Here is a 26329-nt window from a genome sequence, read left to right on the forward strand (position 1 = left end):
ACTCTGCAAAGAGAGCTGTTGCTGGTGGCGCAGCGGAAGCGTTTACTGGACCAGTACACAAACTCTCTTAGGTTATGGACTCCTTCTACGTTTTTACAGCTGTATTGTGTGCAGAGAAAGTGAAAGCAGCTTTCGGATGAGAGAAGACCGGCTTGGTCGTAAATCCAGCTCTTAAAGGAGGCTGGAGGCGTCTGAAAAGTGAGTAAAACAAATCCCAAGGGGAAAGAGAAGCAAGGGCACACAGAGGGAGTAGCAGCAGACCCCAAGAATGGCAGTGGAAAATTTCCAGGTTCCCTTTACAAAGTTGAACTCTGCTAATTACGTGCAGTGGTCTAAGAGGGTTCAAGTCTGGTTGGAAGCCAAAGAAGTATGGGCTGACTATGTCCAGAGGCGAAAGCCGTTTGTGGCTGTTGCAGCAGATGCCACAGCAGAGCAACAGGCTGCTGCACATGCCCAGAACAGGGAACATGATAAAATGGACACTAAAGCTAGATGCATGTTGATGGTATCGATAGACGATTCCCAATTACCTCATGTGGAAAATTTAAGGTCTGCATTTGAAATTTGGGAAGCTCTTAGGCGAATTCACCATAGAGCCACGCCCGGAGAGAAGGTGAACATTATACGTGCTTTGTATGAGTTGAAATTGAAGCCAGGGGATAGTGTGGTTGAACACACGTCACAGATGACTGAGTATTTCAACCGACTGTCATCTTTAGGTGTGAATTTTCCTGAAAATATTAAAGTTTATACTCTGCTTAGCAGCCTGCATGCAGGGTTTGAAAACTTAGTACTAACTTTACAAGTTTTGCCAGAGGACCAGTTGAATATGAATTATGTGACTGGTAGATTGTGTGAACAAGAATATCAACATCATCGAAAACGTATTGATAATTCAAATACCCCAAGGGTTGGATGTTCAGATAATTCCCAGTGTGGGAAAACTAGCAGGCAGAGCTGTAAGGAAGCCTCACAAGTGTCTGCTATGGCCAGCAAGTCATGTTTTCAATGTGGCAGCAGGTTTCATTTGATAGCAAAGTGTCCAGAAAAGCAACAGGAATTTCAACAGTCCAAGGCCAGTTTCCGGAGTTACAGGGGAAGACGATGTGAGAACTACAAGAATCAACGATCCAGAGGGGGAGCAGGTGCTGATAAGGGACTATCTGCAATGGCAGCACAACAGAGTCCTAAAAGGAGCCAACAAACCTTGAAGTGGATAATTGACAGTGGAGCAAGTCACAGCTTAGTTCCAGCGACATCTAGGGGCCGCTTGATGAACTGCAAGACATTGCCAGTTGCAAAAACCGTGACTATAGCAGACAATAGTAAACGAGAAATGAACCTTAAAGGCACAATTTATGTTAACTGTTTGCAAACTAACCTTCCTGTTTTTGTTCTTCCAGGAATGAAGAATGGACTTTTGAGTGTGTCATGCCTGGTAAAAAGTGGTTTTAAGGTTGAGTTTGAAAATGATGTGTGCACCATTTCGAAACAGGGAAAGGAGCTAGTTAAAATTCCCTGTGAGGATGGGCTTTTTGTTTTGGATGAAGAGCAGTTAGCAGCAGGTAGATGTTCAACAGGTGAAGCGCAAGCTAAGTGTGTAAATAAGGCTCCTCATACAGGTTGTGCACATCTGCTACACAGAAGGTTAGCTCATATATGCTTTAAGTATGTAAGCAAGATGCCAGATTTAGCTGAGGAGTGTAACATTAAACCCTGTCCAAATTTTCTGGATTGTTGTGCTTGTAAACATGCTAAGGTTAAGACATGTAACTATCCTAGATCTGATAGAGTAAGCAAGAAACCCTTTGAACTTGTGCACACAGACGTGTGTGGCCCTATGCCAGTCAAATCGCTTGGAGGTGCGAGATTTATGCAAATTTTGGTGGATGACTTTTCAAGGGCTAGTTGGGTTTTCTTTCTGAAAGAAAAATCACAAGCAGCTTCCATCCTGATGGATTGGATTGAAGAAGTCGAATGTAAATTTGACACCAGGGTACGTAAAATACAATCAGATCGTGGTGGGGAATATGTGAACCACACGCTGGAGACATGGTTAAAAAGGAAAGGTATAGTTCATAGACTTACCAATCCCTATTCACCACAGGAGAATGCAGTTGCCGAAAGAAAATTTCGAACATTACAGGAAGCCATTACTGCTTTGCTGTTTGATTCTGGACTTCCACAGCGTTTTTGGGCTGAGGCTGCATTGTATGCGAATTATACTTTTAACAGAGTGTACAATAGCACAGTAGGCAACACTCCTTACTTCATGCTATTTGGGAAAAAACCAAAAATTGATCATCTAAGAGTTTTTGGATGTCGTGCTTATGTGCTGGTGCCTAGGGCACAACGTAGGAAAGGCGATCCTAGGTCTAAAGAAATGTTTTTCTGTGGTTATCAAGCAAACACAAAAGGTTGGAGATTTGTGAATGTAGAAGGCAATCAAACGAAAGTCACAATCAGCAGAAGTGCGGAATTTTGTGAACAGGATGGTTGGAATAAAATTCATGGAAATCCTGACATACTATTTGATGTGGTGAACAGTAACAATGAAACTCAGGCCCCAGTGCAGGTATTAGTTCCAGAACAGACTGAGGAATTTAAGTCTGAGGACGAGGGTGAGAAATCGTCTAGTTCACCCAAGTCTGTAAAGTCAGAATCTTCTAGCTCTAAAAGTTCACCTGTACAGCAAGAGAGACGTGTAAAGTCAGAATCAGAAAGTTCTTCAACTACTAGTGACAAACAGGTGACGACTAGTGATTCTGGGTCAGAGGGGGAAACTGAAGGAACATCACAGGAACTGTTAAGGCGTTCTCAGCGTACCAACAAAGGTAAACCTCCTGAAAGGTACCAAGCTATTAGTGTTTGGGCTGGTTTGGCAAATTGCGAACCTGAAAGTTTTGAGGAGGTTGAGCAATTACCCCAGGAGGAGGCCAGTAGATGGCGTGAGGCCATGCAAAAGGAGTTGAATTCTATGAAAGAACTGGGTGTGTTTTCCATCACCAAACTGCCAGAAGGTGCCAAGGCAGTAAGTTGTAGGTGGGTGTACAGGATAAAGACAACAGCGATGGGGAAACCAGAGTACAAAGCAAGGCTTGTAGCTCGAGGTTTTACACAAAGAAAGGGATTACATTATTCCGAAGTCTATGCACCCACGTCAAGGAGTGAAACCCTACGGGCACTATTAGCAGTTGCTGCTCAGAAAGGGTTCAAAGTGAATCAATTTGATGTCTCTACAGCTTATCTTCATTCAGACTTGGCTGAAGAGCTCTATATGGAGCTACCGCCAGGATTGAAAGTTGGTAAATCAAATCAGGTATGGAAACTACATAAATCTATTTATGGACTCAAGCAATCTGCTCATAATTGGAATGAGTGTTTGAATGACGTTTTGGTAGGCATTGGTTTTAGCAGGAGCAAGGCTGACAATTGCTTATATTTCAGAAATTCAGGAGATGCTAAAGAATCTTTGCTTGTCTATGTAGATGACCTGATTTATACTTCAAAGACACAAGAACAAGTAAAAAAAACTAGCCAAAGAGTTAAATAAGCACTTCAAAGTTAAGAATCTTGGTGATGTGAAGGTCTATCTTGGTGTTCAGATAGATAGGACCAAAAATGGCAGTTTTCTACTTAATCAAAAAGGCAAAATCTTGCAAATGTTGAAAAAGTTTAACATGACGGAGTGTGCAGGTGTTAAAACACCAATGGAAATGGGTTTTGTAAAAGACAATGAGTTCAAGGATAGTGCTGAATTCAAGCGTGCTGAAATTTTTCAGTCAGCACTGGGAAGCTTACTTCATCTTTCGCAATGGAGTAGACCAGATATTGCTTACGCTGTTAACTTACTCAGCAGAGAAGCTTCGAAGCCTAGTGTAAATGCATGGAAAGGAATTCAAAGAGTGTTAAGATATTTACAATACACCAAAGATTTTTGTCTTGAATTGTCTTCGGAAGGACAAGCACAGATTACTTGTTGGGCAGATAGTGATTGGGCAAATTTAAAGGATAGAAAATCAGTGTCTGGCTGTGTAATAAAATTTGGTAACTCTCTGATTGGGTGGAGATCCAAGAAACAGAACCTGATTGCTTTATCGTCAACAGAAGCTGAGTTCTGTGCCTTGTCTGAGTTATGTAGAGATCTAGAATTTTACAAATACTTGGCACAAGAGATGTATGAAAAGGCCATCACTCCAATCACTGTATGGGGTGATAATCAACCGTGTCTTAAGTTAGCACAAAATGGGCAGTTTAAAGGTCGTACAAAACATTTGGATATCCGCTTTCAAAATGTTTGTCAAACGGTAAAAGCAGGAATTGTTAAATTAAATTACTGTCCCAGTCATGAAAATCAAGCTGATGGTTTTACAAAACCGCTTGGGTTTCAGCGGCATGAAAACTTTTGTGAAGAAATGGGTCTGAAGTAATTTTGTTTTTTGTATTGCCAGCGAGAGGGGGTGTTAGGGTGTGAAACCTAAGACGCTGGCAAGTTAGCAATGTCATGTGACTTTAAGTAGTCAAGCTCGTTAAGTTGTTAAGTTGTTAAGTTGCTCAGTATATAAAGAGTGTTTGTTTTCTCTGTGTGTGGGGCGTGAAGCAAAAATGTCCGAAAGCTCCGGAGGTGTTTCTGTTATCTTTCTGCAATAAACCTGTCTTTGGAAAGACAGGCTTCCCTGTGTCATTATTTCTTTGCTGCTGAGACTCTGAAGCCTTGTACTGCAACAAGAACCTCTGCACTGGACTTAATTAATACTCTGCAAAGAGAGCTGTTGCTGGTGGCGCAGCGGAAGCGTTTACTGGACCAGTACACAAACTCTCTTAAAAGCCACATGGGTTGCCACAGGCAATAGAAATAAAGCATCAGTGTGGGCAAATGAGGGTGAGGACAGAGATGTCCATGACCATCATCTAGTGTGGTAGCTAGAACTTGAGCTAGAGCTGAGCAAGGGAACTGAATAGGGAGCTGTTGACCTAGCAAAGATCTAGAGGAGACTGAAAGATGTATGCATCATTTATGTAAGAACCATTGTTTTCTGTGCTCTTATTGCACACACAAAAATGCATTGCTAAAATACAGATAAATGTGGGACCCAGCTGAGACTGGCATTGTGATCCCAAAAAGTACGTTTGGAAACATTGGGTCAAGTTGGCCCACTGTGAAAAAAGGACTGCTTCTATCTTGAGATGAACTACATGAACCATTTGCAGTATTTCAAAGTACAAATCCTGCCCCAGTTGTCAGATGTACAGTAGACATAAGCAAAGCAATCACTTCTTTCCTACCCTTTCTTGCCATGTCTTCCGGGGTCTTTGAACTGGCATTTGATTTTGTTTCTCCCATAATCTACCATTGTCAGGAGGCAGAGAGGAAGAAATGCAAATGAGGGGAAAACAGCAAGTGTAGGAACTCACTCATTTTGAGGGGAAAATAACTCATTTGGCAGAAATCATTTAGAGAACTAAATGCCGGCACAGCCAGAAGTCAAACAGTAAATAAGCCTTCCCCAATTTAGACTTGTAGCAGCTTAAAACACATCCCTCATGCTAATGTGCTCTTTAAGTACTTAGGGAAATTGCCAAGAAAGTGTCAAAACAGGGGAAAGAAGTTAGGAAAATAATAGAAGATGACATACAAATATCAGGTCTGGAGAGAAAAAATATTGGAACCCAAGGCATCAGCTGTGCCAATATTTGCAGGGCCAGAAGAAAATTCCTAGGAGCTGGGCTTGCAGTGGTTTGAAACTGAATGCAAAATTCCTAGGATTTTCCTCCAAACCTCCAAATATTCTCCTTCACTCCCTCTCTTTTGCTGTGCTCCCAAAACATTTGAAGACACATTTTGCATCCATAGAATAAATGAATGAAGCTTCCCAGCGGTGAATGTTGAGGCAAAGGACAGGGCAGCGAATGGTAGGTGGAGCCAGGACTAACAAGAGGCAGAATAATAAACCAAGCATATTTCCCATCCACAGATGCAGAAAATGGCAAGGTTCTTGCAGCTCAGTCATGCAATAAATGACATTTCAGTTGGTTTTGCTTGCAGGACAAGCTGCCATCTTCTCATAGCTGCTACAACCCCCTTTCAGGACTCTGAATAGGGTAGGAGACAGCTAACACCCAACTTTGGACTGTCTTATGGCTAAGTCAAGTCAATACTTGGATAGTGGCTGACCCTTTGCTTTCCTCAAAGTCAATCTCCTTCTAAGGTGGTCCATTCCACTGCTGAACATTGCCAAGGCTGAAGTAAGCCTGCCAGCCCAATCAGCTTCTCTGGATGGAATGGGGGAGGAGCATCTTGTCCTTCAACTCAAGCAGCAAAACACCTTGTGCAAGACCTGGGGTTGCCAAGGCTATTTCCCACCAGGTGCTCTATTTCTTCATACCTTGCATCCTCCCTGCTGCCTCCCAGGTATTCTGCATCTCCATAAGCTATCTGTTGGCTTTTCTCACAGGTTTTATTAGCAGCAGCCTAAATCTCTCGCATGCCATGACCACCCAGCACAAGAGTGCATGAGCACCGCATGGCTTCCATTGAATTAATATACCAGCCCAAATGTGAACATCAGGGTACTGCTGCTGACATTTCTCTAAGGCTGGCATTCGTTCCAAAGGCTACACAATTTCGTTCTGTGCTACACAGCGCCTCCAATTTTGATTGTCCATTTGCATTCATTTATTCTGATAGGTCGGAGGGAAATACGCCCTGGCATCTTATCTTATAAAACACATTTTTGTCCATGAAATATAAAGCAGTTTGGGGTCTGGTGCACATAATAAGCAGCCCAGAGACATCGTAAATGATATAATGATCTTTCCCCCTCTTTTCTTGTTTTTTGAAAAGTTGCATTGCAAAGAGGTTGGAATAAGTGAAAAAGTAACAGTGATTATTCTATCCATTATAAGCAAAAGCATACTGAATTCAGCTTGTAAATAACATTTGTTTTGATTTATGCCTTGCATTACATGGAATGACAATGACAGGGTATGGGGGTGGGGAGGGACTGAGTCCAAAATACACCGGTTGTCTAATCCTTTGCTAGAGATTCAGGAGGAGAAAAAGGTTTGCATATAAGAAAACTCCAGTTACACTCAGTACCCCTTCAGTCCCTTGTGATTTATATAGAGCTGAACTTCATACAGCAACAATACAACAGCATGTAAGATGATGTTAAATTATTGCTTAGAAATTAACTTTGGCAGTTTTCTTAGGATAGCCTCTGAAGACATGAGCAATCACTTTTGGAAGGGTGGTTATTTTATACACTGGCAGCTGGTGCCCATTGGGGCTGGTAGGACAGAAGGCTGGGAGACCAAACAGAGGTGGAGTCAGAGACAATGACAGGCAGAGCCACCCCCTGATTGGCTGTAAGCAAGAAATCTGGCAGATGGGGGCCAAATGAGGTTGGTGGCTATTGCCCCATTAGCTCCAGTGATCCATCTTCTACTGATCTCATCCATAGTAATGGAACAAAGCTTTTCTGAACTATACATAAAATGGAGTTCACAAAAGACGTTTGAAGCAGAAATTGTTTGACACATCCCTGCAGATGGAGAGAACAACTATATCCATTTAGAAAATAGCACCATTGTACAGTACAGTATAAGAATTTTCCTAACATTCATTTTGTATTATCTTATTATTTTCAGAAGGATTTTCAGAAACTGAGAGATAGGATGGCCTTTACTAAAGCTCAGATAAATCGGATGCCTTTGGCTGTTTTAGATTTTTAAAAGGTACATATGTAAGCCATATTCTGAGCATACCTGTCTTTGAAGTTAAAAATAAGTTGAAGCCCTTGCACATATTATGATATGGTGCAATTTGAAAATACATATATATCCCCCCTTTTCTTCAAGGAGCTCAAGATGGCTTTCCCACCTCACAACAACCCTCAGAGGAGACTGGGCAATTTTACCCAGTGAGATTCATGTAGAACAGTGGTGTCCAAACTTTTTTCAAAGAGGGCTAGATTTGGTGAAGTGAACATACATGAGGGCTGGTCAAAGTTGTTGAGGTTTTTTTAGGGCTTCGCCAACAGCCCAACCAGCCCACTGACTCTCACATTACTTAAGTATATTGGTAATGGTAGATGGTTGCTGAGAAAGACCCCATCATCTGGAACCAGCTTCCTAAGCAGGGATTCTAATTAGGCCAGTAACTAAGACCCGGGTTACAAACACTCTGACTGGGATGCCTTGGGACTAATAGTAGTTATCAAGGACCAAGTAGATTATTTTAGGGATGTTTTCCAGTTTTCTCCTCATCTAAAATTCTCCCCAGATTTCAGAGCTCTGAATCACCTGGTCTTTGTTTCCAAGGTGGACCCAGCACAATAGGAATTTTCTGTTGCTCTGAATTTTAATTTCCAGCTGTTGTGCAAAAACTGGTCAGGTTCAATTGGCCACACCTCCCAGTCACCTACTTCACATGCATAGCCCCCCCCCCCAAGTTACCAAAGTGCATTGATAAAAATTTCAGATTTATTTTTAAAGAAACCAGCATACCCGACAATTGTGACGCATTTGTGTCTCTGATTACATCATGATCCTTTTTTTATTGTGCTTAAAGCACAGGGGCAATAAAACAGTGCACAAAAAGAATCTCGATGCAATTAAAGGGACTGCCACATTGGTTCAAAAAAGCCTTGTTTATTGCCATTTCCGAAATGCTAACACAATGGGTCATGAGGGGCAATGCAGACCTTGAGGACTTTGTTGCTGACTGGTGACATTATGTGACCTCACTCAAACAGCTAATTCCAGTCCACCAAAATAAGAGTCTATTTTGGGGAACTTTCAATCTCATTTTTTTTAATCAGATCCTTCCTGTATCTTTATCACATATATATTTTCTCATTATCATTCCTTCTTTTGCCTGTACTCTGCCAGCCTTACAGATGATTGTTACTGATGTGAAGTTTTGATTTGCAATCCCATGGAAGGCTTTAATCTTTGTTGTGATATATATATTCGGTTACAATAAAATATTCAAATACTTCTGCTTCTCCACTCATTGTATAATCAGTACACACAGGTGTGTTGGTAAGGAGGGAGGGAGAAGCTAAAAATTAGTGGTGCAGTGTAAATTTTGAAGTCAGGAGCACGTTGTGACAGTCCCCAAAGCCAAGCCTCCAAGGAGAATCAAATAAATGCAGACAGCTGTATAAAGAAATTTTACTGCAAGAATTAAGGAAGAACGACTAGACTTTCAAGAACAATTCCTGTGGCACCATGAAGACTAAACTTTTTTTAGAACATAAGACGAGTCTGCTGGGTCAGGCCAGTGGCCCATCTAGTTCAACGTCCTGTTCTCACAATGGCCAACCAGATGCCGATGGGAAACCTGCAAGCAGGATCCAAACACAGGAGCACTCTCTCCTCCTGAAGTTTCCAGCAACTAGTATTCAGAAGCATTACTGCCTCTGTGGAAACCTTCTGACTAGTAGCCATTAATTCTGTAGCATGCCTGTGCTCATCTCTGTAGCTTTCTGGTGGTCAACTCTAAAAAAACTTATTTGTGCTTACTCGGACTGCTTTGGTTAAACTTGCAAGCAGAAGTGAGCTTTAACAAATTATCTCCAACCAGTTCGAATGCAACCTTTTAGCTTTTTGCTGGAAATGCAACCAATGTTGCAACAAAGTGCTACCATTTAAATGACTAACATGAAGTAGGTACCCTATCAAAGAAAAGGACCTGAAAGTGGCTATCACTTACTCTTGTGCAGCAGCTGGTGATGTCATCATTCCTGCTCTGATAAATAGTTCCACAGCTGTTCTCTCCTGTATAAACCCCCTCCCCCCCATGTCAAACTAAGCATGCTACAATCCTGTAGTTAATTTTAGAATTTATTCTAGTTTAAACAGAATTAGGGAGGGCGGATCAAAGAGCAGAATGAAGCAGAGGGACAAAATGCAGGAGACCTTCATTTGTTGGTGAACTACAGCTTCCACCATCTTTGGCTATTGGCTGTGTCAACTGGGATTCATGAGAGTTGGTGTCTGATAGTATCTAGAAGGCATCAGTTTGTCTACCCCATCTGTAGTGATTTAACAGAATGGAGAAGAGTTTGTGGCAGTGTTCACATTTCTCTTGGGCACTGCTTGTGCCTATTTGGGTGGGTCCAGTTCAGAATTGATGAACCCTGGATACGGCTTGTGATTGATTCTGGACCAGCTCCATCTGCACAGATGGAAGGGGCTGAGACAACTGCTTACAGCTCCCATCTGTTGAGACCTTACAAGCTCACAATCTCCCTATTTGTTACAAGAGAAGGGCACTCTGAGTCATGACTTTCCCTTTAGGAATGTTGCAAGGAAGACGGCGATAAAGACTTGAGGAAAGCTATATAAATGATTCATCATAGTCAGACTTTTGGGAGCAATATGCAGCTACAGCTAATCTGTTCAAAAGCTGCCCAAGAATAGAAGATACAAGCCAGTGGCCTGACTGCATCACCAGACTTGCTACAGCCTAAAGGTAGAGGAGACTATGTATACACTCTAGAATTCCCAGCACCCTAAAGAAACTACAGTAGTGGAAGCAGCTGAAATTGTTGATGGGGACGTAACTATAGACTGATGGCATATATAGGATACACGCTGCACAAACCAGCCTTAGATTGATGGGGTATGGGATACAGGGAGGAACTTCAGGACTGGGGGCCAAACCCAAGGGCAGCCATTCCAGTAGTGGGAGAGTTGGAGAGCAGAGCTCCCTCCATCAGCTCTGCTGTGACAGGACAGCTCCATCAGGCCTCATCTTCCTGCAACTGTCGTCTGGGGGCAGCCATTCCACCAGGCTGCCTCAATGGGAGAGATAGGGCCCACTCCATCAGTTTTGCTGAGCTCCATCAGGCACTTCCTGCCCCTGAACTATGCCAGATAGACATTATAGGAACAACTGTTTAGAAATCAGTGCCTGAGTTTTGATTTTGATTTCCCTTATCCTCCATGTACCCTCTATTTTCCCTTGTGTGTTATGTTTGTAATCCTGTGCTTAGCAACTGTCTTGCTTTAATTTCTTGTATGCAAGCCACTCTGGGAACCTTTTTGGCTGAGGGTAAAGGTAAAGGGACCCCTGACCGTTAGGTCCAGTCGCAGATAACTCTTGGCTTGTGGCGCTCATCTTGTTTTACTGGCTGAGGGAGCTGGCGTACAGCTTTTGGGTCATGTGGCCAGCATGACTAAGCCACTTCTGGCAAAACCAGAGCAGCGCATGGAAACGCCGTTTACCTTCCCGCAGGAGCGGTACCTATCTATCTACTTGCACTTTGATGTGCTTTCGAACTGCTAGGTTGGCAGGAGCTGGGACCGAGCAACAGGAGCTCACCCCATCTCAGGGATTCGAACTGCCAAACTTCTGATCGGCAAGCCCTAGGCTCAGTGGTTTAACCCACAGCGCCACCCGCATTTTGGCTGAAGAGTAGGGTGCAAATGCTATAAATGAACAAACAAATCTTTTTCAGCCCAAGAGCCTGACCAATCTTCGAGGGGCCACATGCTAGTGCTGGGTGGAGCCTTCTGCCCTCACACTTCTCTTTCTACCCTCCATTCAGGCAAGCAAGAAACATTATCAGACTTCACAGGTACATCCTGGTGAGGACAAAATGCTCAGAATTTTTGGAAGCAGGGCTTCTGAGGGGTGTGGTCTGGAGAAAAGGGGGTATGGCCAGGTAAGACTCTTGAAGGCCAGACAGAGATGTCTGGAGGGCCGCACCCTGTTATAACCCCCTCAGTCGGTGAATCTCAAGTACAGGATTGCACCATGTTGTTTTGAATAAATAAGCAAACCAGATAAATGGTTCATATCTGGATGGGGTCCTACTTTTTCTTTCTCATCTGAAGAGTAGTGGATAGATTGGCTTGGGGATTAATTGCACAACAGTGTCTAGGTTTTAATAGACCAACTCCATGGAAACAAACAAAAAAATTCTATTAAAGGAACATAGACTGCTTGTTTTCAGCAGGAACTCTTTAATGTGGTTCTTAGGTTGCATTTCAAACCTGTGTCCTCGAGAGAAAATACTTGGTCCCTGTTGTAAGCAGATTACAAAACTGGCTGCAGCCTTCCTAGCTCCCCTTGCCATAGTGCCTTTAATCAGATGCAAATGCATGCAACTCGTTTAGATATTTGCATAATAAATGTTTCTGTAAAATGTCTTTGCCACTAACTCCCAAATGTTTTGTTATTAATTATGTTTGCAAAGGAAAAGGAATAGGAAAAAATGTTCAGGGGAAAAATAAAACCCTTGCTTTGAATGTTTCTGCTCTTTGTACTGAAAAAAGGGAACCTGAAAAGGAAGCCTGCAATTTGGGGCAAATTATCCTGAAGGATGAATTACTGGCTATCTTTCCCTAATGACACAGTAATGAAGGTTGTGGCAATGAGTTTTGATTAAAAATATGAAAGGACAGGCAGATGGCCAGGTCCTGTGTCACCCTACAGAAGGTGCATTGAACTTGTAGGTCTCCTGATGTTTTAGTACTCTGACTCTGGCCATCCCTAACCACTGGCCATGCTGGCTGGGGCTGATGGGAACTGGAGTCCAACAACATCTGGAGGTCCACAGGTATCCTATACCTCTCCTGCTGGCTGGTTATTCCAAGGTCTCAGCAACTCCAATACCACAAACTATGACAAAATGCTCCCAGTCTTGATTTCTCCCCAAGTTATGATGTTATTGGAGAGGCCCCAATTCATTATCCGCCTGCAGTTCTTCCATTTGTTTTTATTTTATTTTACGGGGGGGGGGGATCAAACCATTTTTAAAATAAAAAAAATCCAATGCAGCTTTTGCATTGATTTAATCAGAGTGCAAAAACAAATCCTGATGCAATTGTATCATTGCATCAACATTCACTTTTGCACAGTGCTTTGACCGCTAGTGGACATTTCTGCTCATGCATGTTGGTAACTTGCAAGGAGAGATTGCGTGGCAAGTCCCCTCCCCCATGTGAAATGAAGACACTGGACACGTTATTTAAGGTTAATGGGCATAAAAAGGCCACAAATTTATTGATTACAGAATTGAAAGGTATTGGCCTTAGGCATTGGCTCCTATTGACTACCCGGCATGGAGACCGGGAAGGGTTATCCACAAGCCATGGGAGTCCTGTTGAAGTACGCCAACTAGGATCCCACGGGTGTCACCGCTCGGGAGCGTGCCGGAGGCCCTTACCGCCCTAGGTTTTGGACAAGGCAACGCCCCCCGGAGTCCTCTACCGGACTACCCTTTTCCTTGGGGGAAGGTGATGGCGCTCAGCTGGAAAGGGGAAAGAGGGTGGTCCCCGGGTGTGCCTGGCCTTAAGTAGGCTAGGCCACGCCTCCCCAGCCCGCCGATTGGCGGGCCGTGTCGAAGACACGCCCGGGGATTCCCTGGATCTCGCGGGGGCAAAAGGCCAGCCCCCGCGTGTGTGGGAGGGGGTAGCCCGCAATCCCCTCTCCTCCCGAGCTCGGAAATGGCTTTCTCAAACTGAAAACCATGGCCAACTGCAGATGTGGCGATTCCCTAATTAACTTTAGAAATTCACCAACTTAAACCCGAAGACAGGCAGACTGGAATGCTCTGCCAGCCCACAGAACATTAGTGAAATAGGATCTGATGCTTCTGCTCATGTCCAATGAAAACCAAACCAGCTCTCCAACAATGCTTTCCTCTCCACTTGTGGCAAAGACAGGAATAATGTTTTAAGAATGAGAATGGCAGTTTGATAATACTGCTATCAGAAAGATGGGTTTTGCAGGTTTTCAGTGTGGTTCAGTTTCAGCTGGGGAAAATCTGGCTGTGACAAATACTGATTGGCTAGCACCCATCACCAGAACTCTCACCAGACCTTGGAGCAGTTTTGCAATTGTTTTAAAATGTGTGTGTATGTACAAGGGTGAATGTATATGCACACAAACACACTATTATGCATAGCATGTGACATAAAAACCAGGTTGACTTAAAAGACATCTATTTGGGCAGGTGGGCTGGCTAGTCATGTGGCCTTCTGAGAGAATTGCCTTAGAATACCACCATGATAGGGGATGCGGGTGGCGCTGTGAGTTAAACCACAGAGCCTAGGACTTGCCGATCGAAAGGTCGGATCCCCATGATGGGGTGAGGTCCCGTTGCTCGGTCCCCGCTCCTGCCAACCTAGCAGTTCGAAAGCACATCAAAGTGCAAGTAGATAAATATGTACCGCTCCGGCGGGAAGGTAAACTGCATTTCGTGCGCTGCTCTGGTTCGCCAGAAGCAGCTTAGTCATGCTGGCCACATGACCCGGAAGCTGTACACCGGCTCCCTTGGCCAATAAAGCAAGATGAGCGCTGCAACCCCAGAGTCGTCCGTGACTAGACCTAACGGTCAGGGGTTCCTTTACCTTTACCTTCAGCCAAAAAGGTTCCCAGAGTGGCTTGCATACAAGAAATTAAAGCAAGGCAGTTGCTAAGCACAGGATTACAAACATAACACACAAGGGAAAATAGAGGGTACATGGAGGGTAAGACCCCAGAGTCGGTCACAACTGGACCTAATGATCAAGGCTCCCTTTACCTTTACCTTTCCCACCATGATTTCAGTTTCCTATAGTCAAAGCAGGGGTCTCATGCTCATCACATTGCTAGCATGTTTCTTTCTTATAGGAATCATTCAAACAACCTTTTTCACCCAGAGGAATGTGAGGTCAAAGAAGAGCACCAGAGGATGGAAAAGGAAATGCCACATTTCTTGAAAACTACTTTGGACATAGCTCAGAGGAGGAAAGCTTTGGGGAAGGTGTCACATAAATATAATTAATCAGTCACTTCAGGAAAGCTCGCAGCATCTCGAGCTTTTTCGTTTAGAGAAGAAGCAAGAGGTGACATAATAGAACTTTATACCATTAAGCACAGTGGATAGAGAAAAGTTTTTCTCCCTCTCTCATAACACTAGAACTCAAGGACATCCAGTGAAAGCTGAATGTGGGGAAATTCAGGACCCATAAATGGAAGGACTTTCACATGCAGTACATAAACAATGGAACTTTCTCCTGCAGGAGGCAGTGTTGGCCATCAACTTGGATGGCTTTAAAAGAGGATTAGCCTGATTCATGGAGGACAAGGCTCACAGTGGCTACTAGCCATGATAGCTATGCTCTGCCTCTACTGCCAAAGGCAATAAAGCTTCAGTTGCTGGAAAATGCAGGAGAGAAGAGTGCTCTGGTGCTCAGGTCCTGCTTGAGGGTTTCTCACAGGCATCTGGGTGACCACTGTGAGAAGAAGACACTGGACTGGATGGGTCACTAGCCTGATCCAGCTGCCTTATCTTATGTTTGCTATGTAATAATCAATCAATCACTCAAAAGTTGGTATTTGCACCCATTCTTCACAGAAATCAGCGCTGCCTTCTGCAAAAAGCTGCCCCAAGGACAAGAAGGTGAAGAGATGCTAAATATTAAGTTATCTTTAGTATGCTGAGTCACTCAAGACAAAACCTGGGAATGAGGCCAGTGCACCTCAAAGGTGATGAGAGGATCTATATTCAGGAGGATGAGCCAGCAGAATGGGTGAACTGACACCTCCCACCCACTCCCTGCCCATCACAAAATAGGCAGCAATCTGGCAAGAAATATAGTTTCTGAACCAAGCTCCCTAAGAATGCAAGGCTTTACCCGAGCTGTCCAAGGAAATTCAAGATCTGAAGTGTCATGAGAGAGAAAACCATGCCATATTATTTAAAAATGCTAAAGAGTCTTTGTAAAATGATGGCTTATTTCCACCAGGGAGTTTCCAGCTGCAGAGGATGATAACTGAGCTCTCTCTCACACACGTGCGCATGCAGATGGACACTTCTGCACATTTAATGCCTTTCTCTCCTTTGCTTTTTAACCTCTTCCACCAAGATAATGAATTATGGAAACAATGAATTGAGAAGGCCCTTTCCATATGCAAATGGGATAGGGAAGCAGGGGAGAGACTAGCTAATTAGCTAGATGTTTGTCACAGAGAAAGAACAGAGAAGTGTGATAGTTTGCTACAGAAATGCATCTTTTTGAATTTGAAAATAGTTTACATCAGCTTTGAATGTCAGGATCCTGCCAGATCATGACCCTGGAGAGACCTGCTCAGAGAAAGAGGAAAGGGATCCCATTGAGAAATCTAACAGTGCTGGAAACTTAGAAGAACCCACTAGAATTCTAAGGCACCCCTAGGTATCTAATGCTATGAGTCCTGCAGAGATGCCATGGAGAAGATGGTTAGATCCTGAGCAGGAATAGGGGGAGCTCAGGAAGTTGGAGCTGGGTGACCCCGAGGAGGGGGCTCCTAGCAGGAAAGGGGTGGTGAAATAGGGGACCCAAGAAGTGTTTGACCCAAGGGAGAAGGCCAGTAGTCTAGGATATGGAGAGCTGGATCCAACGTAGACACCAAGAGGATTGGGAGAGGAATGTTCCACCCTTGTTACATCAGACACCACCCCACTTAGATACCTTCTGCTGTTGAGCTACTCTGGCACCTCATTCTGCTAGTGAGGAACCTCCTCTTTCTGGGGAGGTGACTAAGAGTAAATCAGATGCTGTGCAGGTGCAAACAAACCTCGCAAACCCATCCCACTCAAAGTTGCACCTGTTTGCTTGCCCAGTTAAGGGACTCCGGGTACTTTCCATGCTAAGAGCTCTTTCCACCCCACTCCTTGGAGGAAAGATGGAATATAAACTCAATAAATAAAAAGAGTGGGCCCATGCAATTGTTTATATGGGGGTGGGAAACCCTTTGCCCTCCAGGCGCTGTTAGAGTCCATCTCCTATCAGACCTAGGCAGCATGGCCAACAGTCAAGGATCAGGGGAGCTGTGGTCCAGAAACACATAGAAGGCACATTGATCTACATGTGATGGAGCTGTAAAGAGATCAGAGAATTTGGGGAGATGATCTATAACTATTTTTTTTTAAATGCCACAATTTGGCCCAATTGCTCGAATTGCCTTAAGGTCAGTCCTGATGAGACTGTGCAGCAGTTGGACTGACAAGCCCTGCCCCTTCTACCGCAGGCCAATTAGTGCTTTTGGCTAGAAGTTCAAAGTCCACCCTTACTGGCAATTAATTAGGGACTGGCAAGCTTCCCAGGGCAATGAGCATATACTTCTCATCAATCTTCTTGACACGCAGAGAAGATAAGCTGCATTCCGGTCTGGGCCCATAACCAAAAATGTTGGAGGTTCCGTACGACCGAGCTGAAATAGCTCTCTTCCTCATCGTACTTCAGAATCCATCAGGCTCTCCTCCTCCGACGGTGATTAACGACCTAAGCCTTTGATGAGGCTTCAGGCACATTCCCATTCTGCAGAGTATCCAAACAGCAGCAAAAGGAGCCAAGAAATGTGCGCTACATTGCTAGGTTTATTGCCAACTACGCAGGACAGAAAAGAAAAGCATCCACTCTCTGTGAGAGACAGCGAACAACTGAACAAAGAAACAGGAAACCAGTAACATCAACATCCATCTCCCGTGAGACTTCCAACAGTCTAGAATGTAAACAGAGTCCAAAAACTGCACAGTGGCATAACAGAACTCCAAAAACTGCACAGTGGCATAACAGAAATCTAACAGTAGGTCCCCGGTGTCAGTATTCAGAGTACAGATTCAAGGACTTGTTATGGAAATAAGGGGGGGCACTTATTGGGAATCAGTTTTGTCACCTCCCCCCCCCCAAAGCCCGAGACAATGAGCCCAGCCACCTTATGCCACTGTCCCTGTCCTGCTTCATATCAAAGGTTACCCAACCAGGATGCTGTCCAATAATACTGGTGCACCTGAAGTGGGGAGGAGAGAGAATTGTATGTGGTTGGAAACACAGGGGGGTAGGAGAGGAAAAATCTTCCCCTGTCCTCTCGTAAGTGAAACCACACATTAAAAAATAAACTGATGTGAAATGTAACTTTTTATCAGCCTTCTCCATTCATCACTTCACTGCAAATATTCACATAAGCTTCACTGGCAATGTTAGTATCTGATAAATTGCTCAGCTTCCTTATGCTTGCTACTGCGGAGAACAAGTGTATTAAAAATGAGCATATGTGTGATAACCCAAGAGCTGTGTGTGATCTCCCCATATTTAATTTTCAAATCCATAGCTTTCATTTCATTTTTTTTTTATTTTTCCCCAGTACAGGACCTGCTACCATCTCCGAAGCCAAGAATCTACCAATTTTAGGAGATGCTGGCCCCCAGAGCCATCTAAATCTTGCCTGCCTTGGCCATGACAACAAATTAATCAGCCAGCATCAAACCCATGGAGGTTCCCTGACATTTGTTTCACTGCCAGATGCTATCTCTCCATCGATATTTGCAAAGTATGTACTAGTAAATAGAAAGCATCCAATGGGTTATGCTACAAGCTCCATGTCCTGCATCCAGGTGTCATACGCGTGCACCCAAAAATGTATTGCAAAATAAAAATAAAGCATCCCATGATGCAGTATATTATGCAGTTTTATTCAGAAGGAAATCAACTGAAATGTAGCATCATTCTCCTATCGCTTGATTGCTGAGTTATTATCATAGAGATTTTTTTTTAAAAAAAAATAATACTTCAAAATCTACTTATTAATCAGTATAGCTTCACATCCATAAGAACCTTGCAGGAAGTGATGGATATATACAACTTGAATAAAACATTGGGGGGGGGGCAGGTAAGCACCACCCCACATAATTGATCACATGACATGGCACATACACACCATTTGAATGGCAATGCCCATCAACTTTTGGGGGCCCCTGGTCCCCTCAAATATTTTATTGGGACCTTGGCTCCTAGGATTTGGCTCCTATGGCAGTGTACAAGCTTATCTCCCTCCCGCCCAGTGCTTTTTCGGGGGGGGGGGGGCGCGTAGAGGTACGCATACCCCTAAACATTTTGTGAATCTAAGTTTGGCCTCATTGAGAGGTAGTATTTCAATATGAGTAGGAAAATGAAAGTATCCCCTAAACATTTTTTATTTTTAAAAAAGCACTGCTCCCGCCCATATTTTATGCTTACAACAGCTCTGCAAGATAGGCTTAGGTCAAAAGAGAGCAACTGGCTGAAGTTCACCCAATGAGCCTCATGGCTGTGTGGGGATTTGAATCTGGGTCTTTGGGAGACAGGGCTTTTTGTTATAGTCATGCTGCACTGTGATGCACCACCTAAGAACATAAGAAGAGCCTGCTGGAACCGAGCCCCTCCTGTGGCTTCCAGGAACTGGTATTCAGAAACATTACTGCCTGCAACTGCAGGGGCAGCATACGACCATCATGGCTAGTATATTCAATCAAGATACAAATTCAGACTGCAAATGGCAATAACCCGAGGGCTCACAACAAAGGTGAATGAGAGTGAATCAGTTGCCCTTTAAGAGCAATCATTGCTCTTCCCACACCATCGCCACCAGCAGTGAGGCACGTACACTGAGAGGAGTGGAATTAGTATAAATGATCTCTATAAATAATAATGATGTTTGTTCTCCTGTTACTAATTAGCAACAATAATATAATGACTTTTTCCCCTTTGTTAACAAGGAAACAGAAGTTGCTTAAATGTGCAATTATTCCGTCAGCTATTTTCAAATCATACATATGCATTTCCTTTGAGATGCAGAGTTCAAATGGTGCTTAGGAACTGATACGCCATATGTAAATGTGATTAGCATACTGACACACGGCATCACACTAAAGTTTCTAAAGTGATCACTGCAGCCAGGTGTTCTTTGACAATATCTAATGAGCCATTTACTTACTTACTTACTTACTTACTTACTTACTTACTTACTTACTTACAAATGCCTACCCAGAGCTGTGTGTAAGTTGCCACAATCCTATGGGACCAGAGAAAAGTCACAGAACATGATGCTAGATCACAGAATCTCAGCCATCTCGGCTTTCTGAAATGAAAGAGCAAGTTTTCCAAATGAAATAACAAGTTTCTAGGCCCTGTGAATGCATATCAACATGTCTCTCCCCACTGTTCATTTATTATTGACGGACTGCATTTATATCTTACCCTTTTCTCCAAGCAGTTCAAGGAGGTGTACATGGTTTATACATGGTTCTCCCATTTCTCATTTAATCCCCACAGGAGCCCTGTGAGGTTAAGGCCAAGAGGCAGTGACTGGCCCAAACTCACCCAGTGAGCTTCATTGAAGTGGAGTAGCATGGGTTGCCAGTGCCCGGGGCCATGTGGAGCAATGTAGGTGGGAGGGAGGGAAATGGATGGAGTACACTTGCACTTTCAACTGCCTAATGGCATCTGCATCACCCAGGAGATTGCAGCTGCAGAGATAAGAAGAGTTGTTCCGTTGTCTGGAGAGGACATTTCCTGCTTTGCATGGAGAAGCCATTTTCAACAGATCCCCGTGATGGAAGTACACAAATGGGAAGGGCGCCACTACCGAGAGGGCCCTCTGCCTGGTTCCCTGTAACTTCACTTCTCGCAGTGAGAGAACCCTCAGAGGAGGACCTCAGTGCCCAGGCTGAGGAGGACCTGAGTGCCCAGGCTGAGTGATGGGGGTGGAGATGCTCCACATTTGTGTTTTTGAGTGAGTGCTGTGGGGGCCAACCCTTCTGGACACTTCAGTAGAATTTATCTGAGCCTTGGAAAGTCCTTAGAGCTGAAAGAGGAAGCGAGATAGATTTCACCCATCCATCCATCAGCTCTATGTACTTTTCAATGGAAGAAAAGGTAACCACCTCATAACCAAGAGAGCAATGATGGAGGTGGGGGAGACTTGGGAACTTCTTGGGCACTAGGGGAAGACCTCCAGAGTGCTATTGTGCCCACAGGCATCACATTAGCAACCCATGCCCTAGATCTTTAATGAGCACACAAACAGGGCACCTGACAGGTAAAGGGGAGAAATTGAGCTTGACACCATAGGGACAATCTTCTTACTTTCTTCTCTGTGCTAACAACACTCCATTATTCATATAGACATGGCAGAGAGAGGCTTGATAACAGTTTAAGTCTTTAAGTATGAAAACACTCTAAGATTCCAGCTTGGGTCACCTTTCACTTCCCAATGATACACAGAGTACAAATTGTCTTCGCCTATACCCTCCATATGTGTGTGTGTGTGTGTGTGTGTGTGTATGTGTATATATATATATATATATATATATATATATATATATATATATATATATATATAATCTGATGCAAAGAGCAACCTTTGTTTTGCCCCTTAGTCCCTAGGCAGGGGCAGTTTATCCCTTGGATGACCCAGAACACATCCATTATGCCTCTGTAGATTTTAACGAAGCACAGCTCTTAACCTTTCAGCATGAAACAGATCTTTCTTTTAACACTGCAGTTTCCTCTCTCTGCCCAAAATTACATGCTCTCTGGGGTAATGGTATTCCTCTTGTAATGAGGAGGGTAAGGAAGATCACTGGAGGTTGAAAGGAAGAGTGATATCCAAAGATGTAGAGGTTCTATGAATCTCTTTAAGGGTTAATTGCCACACTCAAAGCAGCTGTCCATCACTGATGCAATTCTGACCACAGAGGGGTACAATGCAGTGAATCTTCAACTGCTAATATACCGGGGCTCTTCAGGGCTAGGGTTACAGCATTAGGCTTTCCTGCAATCAGCCAGAAGTGGACATGTCACAGAGTGTTTGTGCATTTAAATAATTGCCTGAAAAAATGTGGAACATGACACTATAGGGACCTATCCTGTAGGGATATTGGTAACCACTGTAATCCCATCAGAGTGATGCTTCTGCTACAAGAGAAGAGGTTTTGAGTAAAGGAACGAGCTGCTGATTGCTCTTTCAGTGGACTCATAGAATCATAGAGTTGGAATAGACCACAAGGGCCATCGAGTCCAACCCCCTGCCAAGCAGGAAACACCATCAGAGCACTCCTGACATATGGTTGTCAAGCCTCTGCTTAAAGACCTCCAAAGAAGGAGACTCCACCACACTCCTTGGCAGCAAACTCCACTGTCGAACAGCTCTTACTGCCAGGAAGTTCTTCCTAATGTTTGGGTAGAATCTTCTTTCTTGTAGTTTGGATCCATTGCTCCGTGTCCGCTTCTCTGGAGCAGCAGAAAACAACCTTTCTCCCTCCTCTATATGACATCCTTTTATATATTTGAACATGGCTATCATATCACCCCTTAACCTCCTCTTCTCCAGGCTAAACATGCCCAGCTCCCTTAGCCGTTCCTCATAAGGCATCGTTTCCAGGCCTTTGACCATTTTGGTTGCCCTCCTCTGGACACGTTCCAGTTTGTCAGTGTCCTTCTTGAACTGTGGTGCCCAGAACTGGACACAGTACTCCAGGTGAGGTCTGACCAGAGCAGAATACAGTGGCACTATTACTTCCCTTGATCTAGATGCTATACTCCTATTGATGCAGCCCAGAATTGCATTGGCTTTTTTAGCTGTCACGTCACACTGTTGGCTCATGTCAAGTTTGTGGTCAACCAAGACCCCTAGATCCTTTTCACATGTACTGCTCTCAAGCCAGGTGTCACCCATCTTGTATTTGTGCCTCTCATTTTTTTTTGCCCAAGTGCAATACTTTACATTTCTCCCTGTTAAAGTTCATCTTGTTTGTTTTGGCCCAGTTCTCTAATCTGTCAATGTCGTTTTGAAGTGTGATCCTGTCCTCTGGGGTGTTAGCCACCCCTCCCAGTTTGGTGTCATCTGCAAATTTGATCAGGATGCCCTTGAGTCCATCATCCAAGTCGTTGATAAAGATGTTGAATAAGACCGGGCCCAAGACAGAACCCTGTGGCACCCCACTAGTCACTCTTCTCCAGGATGAAGAAGAACCATTGATGAGCACCCTTTGGGTTCGGTCAGTCAGCCAGTTACAAATCCACTGAGTGGTAGCATAGTCAAGTCTGCATTTTACCAGCTTCTTTACAAGAATATCATGGGGCACCTTGTCAAATGCCTTGCTGACTGCTTTGTCCAGCTCCTTCAACCCCCCCCCCCCACCAATGAATTTCCCATTGTTCTGATTCAACATTAAATAGTGAGTTTTGACTGAGAAAGTGGGGAGGGGGGGAGAACTCAGAAATGGTACCTAGAAAAAGCACAGTACAAAATGAAGTCTGGATAAGCCTACCTCTCTCTCCCCTCACTTCATCCCTCCCCAGACATTTTCCATCAGATAACATTCATTCTCTATGTACACAACTCCCCAGGAATTTCCTCTCAATTTGTCAATATTTCCAGTGTTGTTGCATATGACATGGTTTGTCACATTACACTATCTCCATTGTATCACACTGCTGCTGAAAGAATTGCACTTGCTGCAGAGTCTGAGGCAGGGATGCTTGTGAATACTAGTTGCTAGGAGCTACAGTAAGGAAGAGTTGCTCTTTCCCTCAAGTCCTGTTTGAGGGATATCCATAGTTGACCACTATGAGAACAGGAAGCTGGACTAGATGGACCTTTGGCCTGATCCCACAGGGCTCTACTTATGTTCTCATGAAGTCCATCCGCCCTGTGAGAAGAAAGAAGAAAGGGAGGGATGCAAAGACAAGATCAGGACCTTCTCGAGTTGGATGGTCTCCCTCCAGCCCTGGGTTGTTGTAAGGAAGAATTGCTGAAATAATTGTGTGACATGTGTTGTGCATGCTAAGAAAGACACACACAGAGAGAGAGAGAGAGAGAGAGAGAGAGAGAGAGAGAGAGAGATTATCCATTTTGTAGTCCTTTTTGCCAGAGTGTTCAAGAGGAAACATATCAGGATATCTCTACCATGTGTAAATCTGGCAATCTTTAAAGAACAGACCAGCATAGTATCATCATTTGCACATCACATTTAAGGCAGATGATTAAAGCATCCTTTTCCTCCCAGACAACATCACAAAAAAGGCTCCATCCCAGAGAGAGGGCCAAATGGATCTTTTGAAAAGAGCATACCACTCCGAGAAAAGCGCGGCAACCCAGCTGCTGCCGAAGTCACTTGATAGGCACTTGAGACAGAGATGAATTAACTCCATTACTCAAAATACAGCCGATGTGACATGCATACATTTCTCTTGAAACAGACAGAGATAAAAGGGGCTTGTGGGGGAATGTTTTGTGTCTGGTGTCTCTGCATCCTTTCAGAAACTTCAATGCTTTGGGCCAGTGGGTAAAAAAAGGAGACAAGGAAAAGGAGGAATAAAAATGGCAAGGAACTGCTGTTTATCTTAGCTAAGGGAGCTGCACGACACCTTGCAAGCCTCTTTTAAAGAAGAAGCCTGATATTCCATCAGCTCAGCAGAAAGGCAGGCTCCATCAGGTCTCCACAGAATACTAAGACCTGGAAGGTTGAAAGGAACCCTCAAATGTCATGTAGTCCAATCCCCTGCAATGCAAGAATCACAGCTATAAAATTCCTGACAGATGGCCATCCAACCTGTGTTCAGAACATAGCTGTCAACTTTTCCCTTTTCTTGCAAGGAATCCTATTCGGAATAAGGGAATTTCCCTTTTAAAAAAGGAAAACGTTGACAGCTATGAAGTTCAGAAACCTCCAAGGAAGGAGAGTCTACCATCTACTATTTCACTGCTGAACAGCTCTTACCATCAGAAAGCTCTTCCTAATGCTAGTCAGACCATCCTGTCTTGTCATTTGATCCTCTCCCTCATCACCTGGCAGTGGCCATTCCAGCAGGCTGCCTTTGGGAAAGAAGAGAACCAGGGCTCATTCCATCTGCTCGGCTGAAAGATCAGCTCCATTGGGGTCCTCCTCACCCTGAACTGTCATTCTTGTCTGAGGTTGCTTTCCCCTACCTCTTCCCTACCTGTTCCGTTTTCTTTGTATGTTGCACCTTTCAGATTGTTAGCTTGTCTTGTTTTAACTGATTGTATGTAAGTGTCAGGGTTCAGAGAAATGGCTTCCTCCCCCCACTTTGGCCGTGCATCAGCAGAACAAAGCAATTAGTTTAAGAGTGTTTGATGATCAGAGCAAAAGAACAACACAGCTATCTTGGAGTAAAGGTGCTCCCAATTAAGCTTCCATGGCGAGTCCCCCCCCCAGTGGAAATAAAGACACGTGACACAATTATTTAAGGTTAATGGGCTAAATATGGCCACAACTTTATTGGTTACAGGTGATGAGCGGTATTGGCTTAGGCATCGGTCCTTACCGACTATCCGGCTTCAGCCTGCCCGCTTGAAGTCTGGGAAGGGTCAACCACCAGTAGAGGGAGATCCCTGGCCACTCCTGCGTTAAATAGGGCAGGCCACACCCCCTGAGCCAGCTGACTGGCTGTCCAGGGGATGACGCGGCCGGGGTTTCCCTCAATCGAGTGGAGGCTGAGAGTGTGCACCCCACAACCTCACCTCCTCTTAAGGCAGAAGTGGCTTTCCCTCCTACTTTCCCCCAAGGTATCTCCATCACTTCCCCCTTCATGCAACTTGATCTCGCAATCAATGAACCTTCTGCTTAGCAACCTTATCAGCTCTCCTTGCCCTTGGAGATATAGGCTGGACACTTTCCAGCAAAGGGGAGTCAGTTATCTCTCTCTCTCTTCCTGTTCTGCTTCTCCTAGCTGTTTCCCACTCAGCTCTGCCCAGCTGTTGTTTCCCGAACTATGTCCCTCTGCAAACCAAGTCTCTAAATCTATGCTGCTTCACTATTCCTGGGCAGCATCAGCTCCTGGTCAGGAACAGGAAGAGGGGGAGGTTCCCACTATTCCTCATCAGAGATGTAATTCTCAGTCTGACAGTAAGTTGCTGTGGGACCCCTCCTTTTTTAAAAAAACCTGAAGAGTGAAGAACCAGTGCTCTAAATACAGAAATATATAATATTCTACACCACTCCTTAGCCATAGAATTCTGTAGCAGAAATCTTGCATTCATTGGAACATACAGAGCTGAAATGAATTTGCCTCCAGAAATTCTGTGTTACTGCATGTTTTTGCTACATTTGAATACTTGCTCAATATTTTCCAGCTATATTTTAGGGCTTTGCACAGCTCCCCTGATCCACCAAGGGGCCCTGATCTGTGCCTCCCCCCATTAGGCTGATCTACCCAGTGGTGCCCCAGGGCCCACCCACCCTACCCCAGATCTGTTCCCATCTATTATCAGCTAGCAAGTGGGAGGATTTAGTCCTGGGTGGTCAGAGCTGGCCCACTCACAAGTCAAATCCAGAGCACAGTCTTCCCATGTTTGGCATCTGTTGGTGAAACAGAATATCAGAGTCCAACACCAGATAATGGAATCAATATTAGAAATCTGACGATGAGTATTGAATGATAGCTGGCATCAGGTGGCTGAAAGCAGTAGGGTATTCTGTGCAAAGGAATCCCTGTTGCCAGTAAAATTCTCATTTCCATCATGTTATGTTTATGGTATCCTTTGTTCTATTTTCTTTTTAACCAT

This window comes from Podarcis bocagei (genome assembly GCF_964188305.1).
Source record: "Podarcis bocagei genome assembly, chromosome: 15".
Classification (NCBI taxonomy): domain Eukaryota; kingdom Metazoa; phylum Chordata; class Lepidosauria; order Squamata; family Lacertidae; genus Podarcis; species Podarcis bocagei.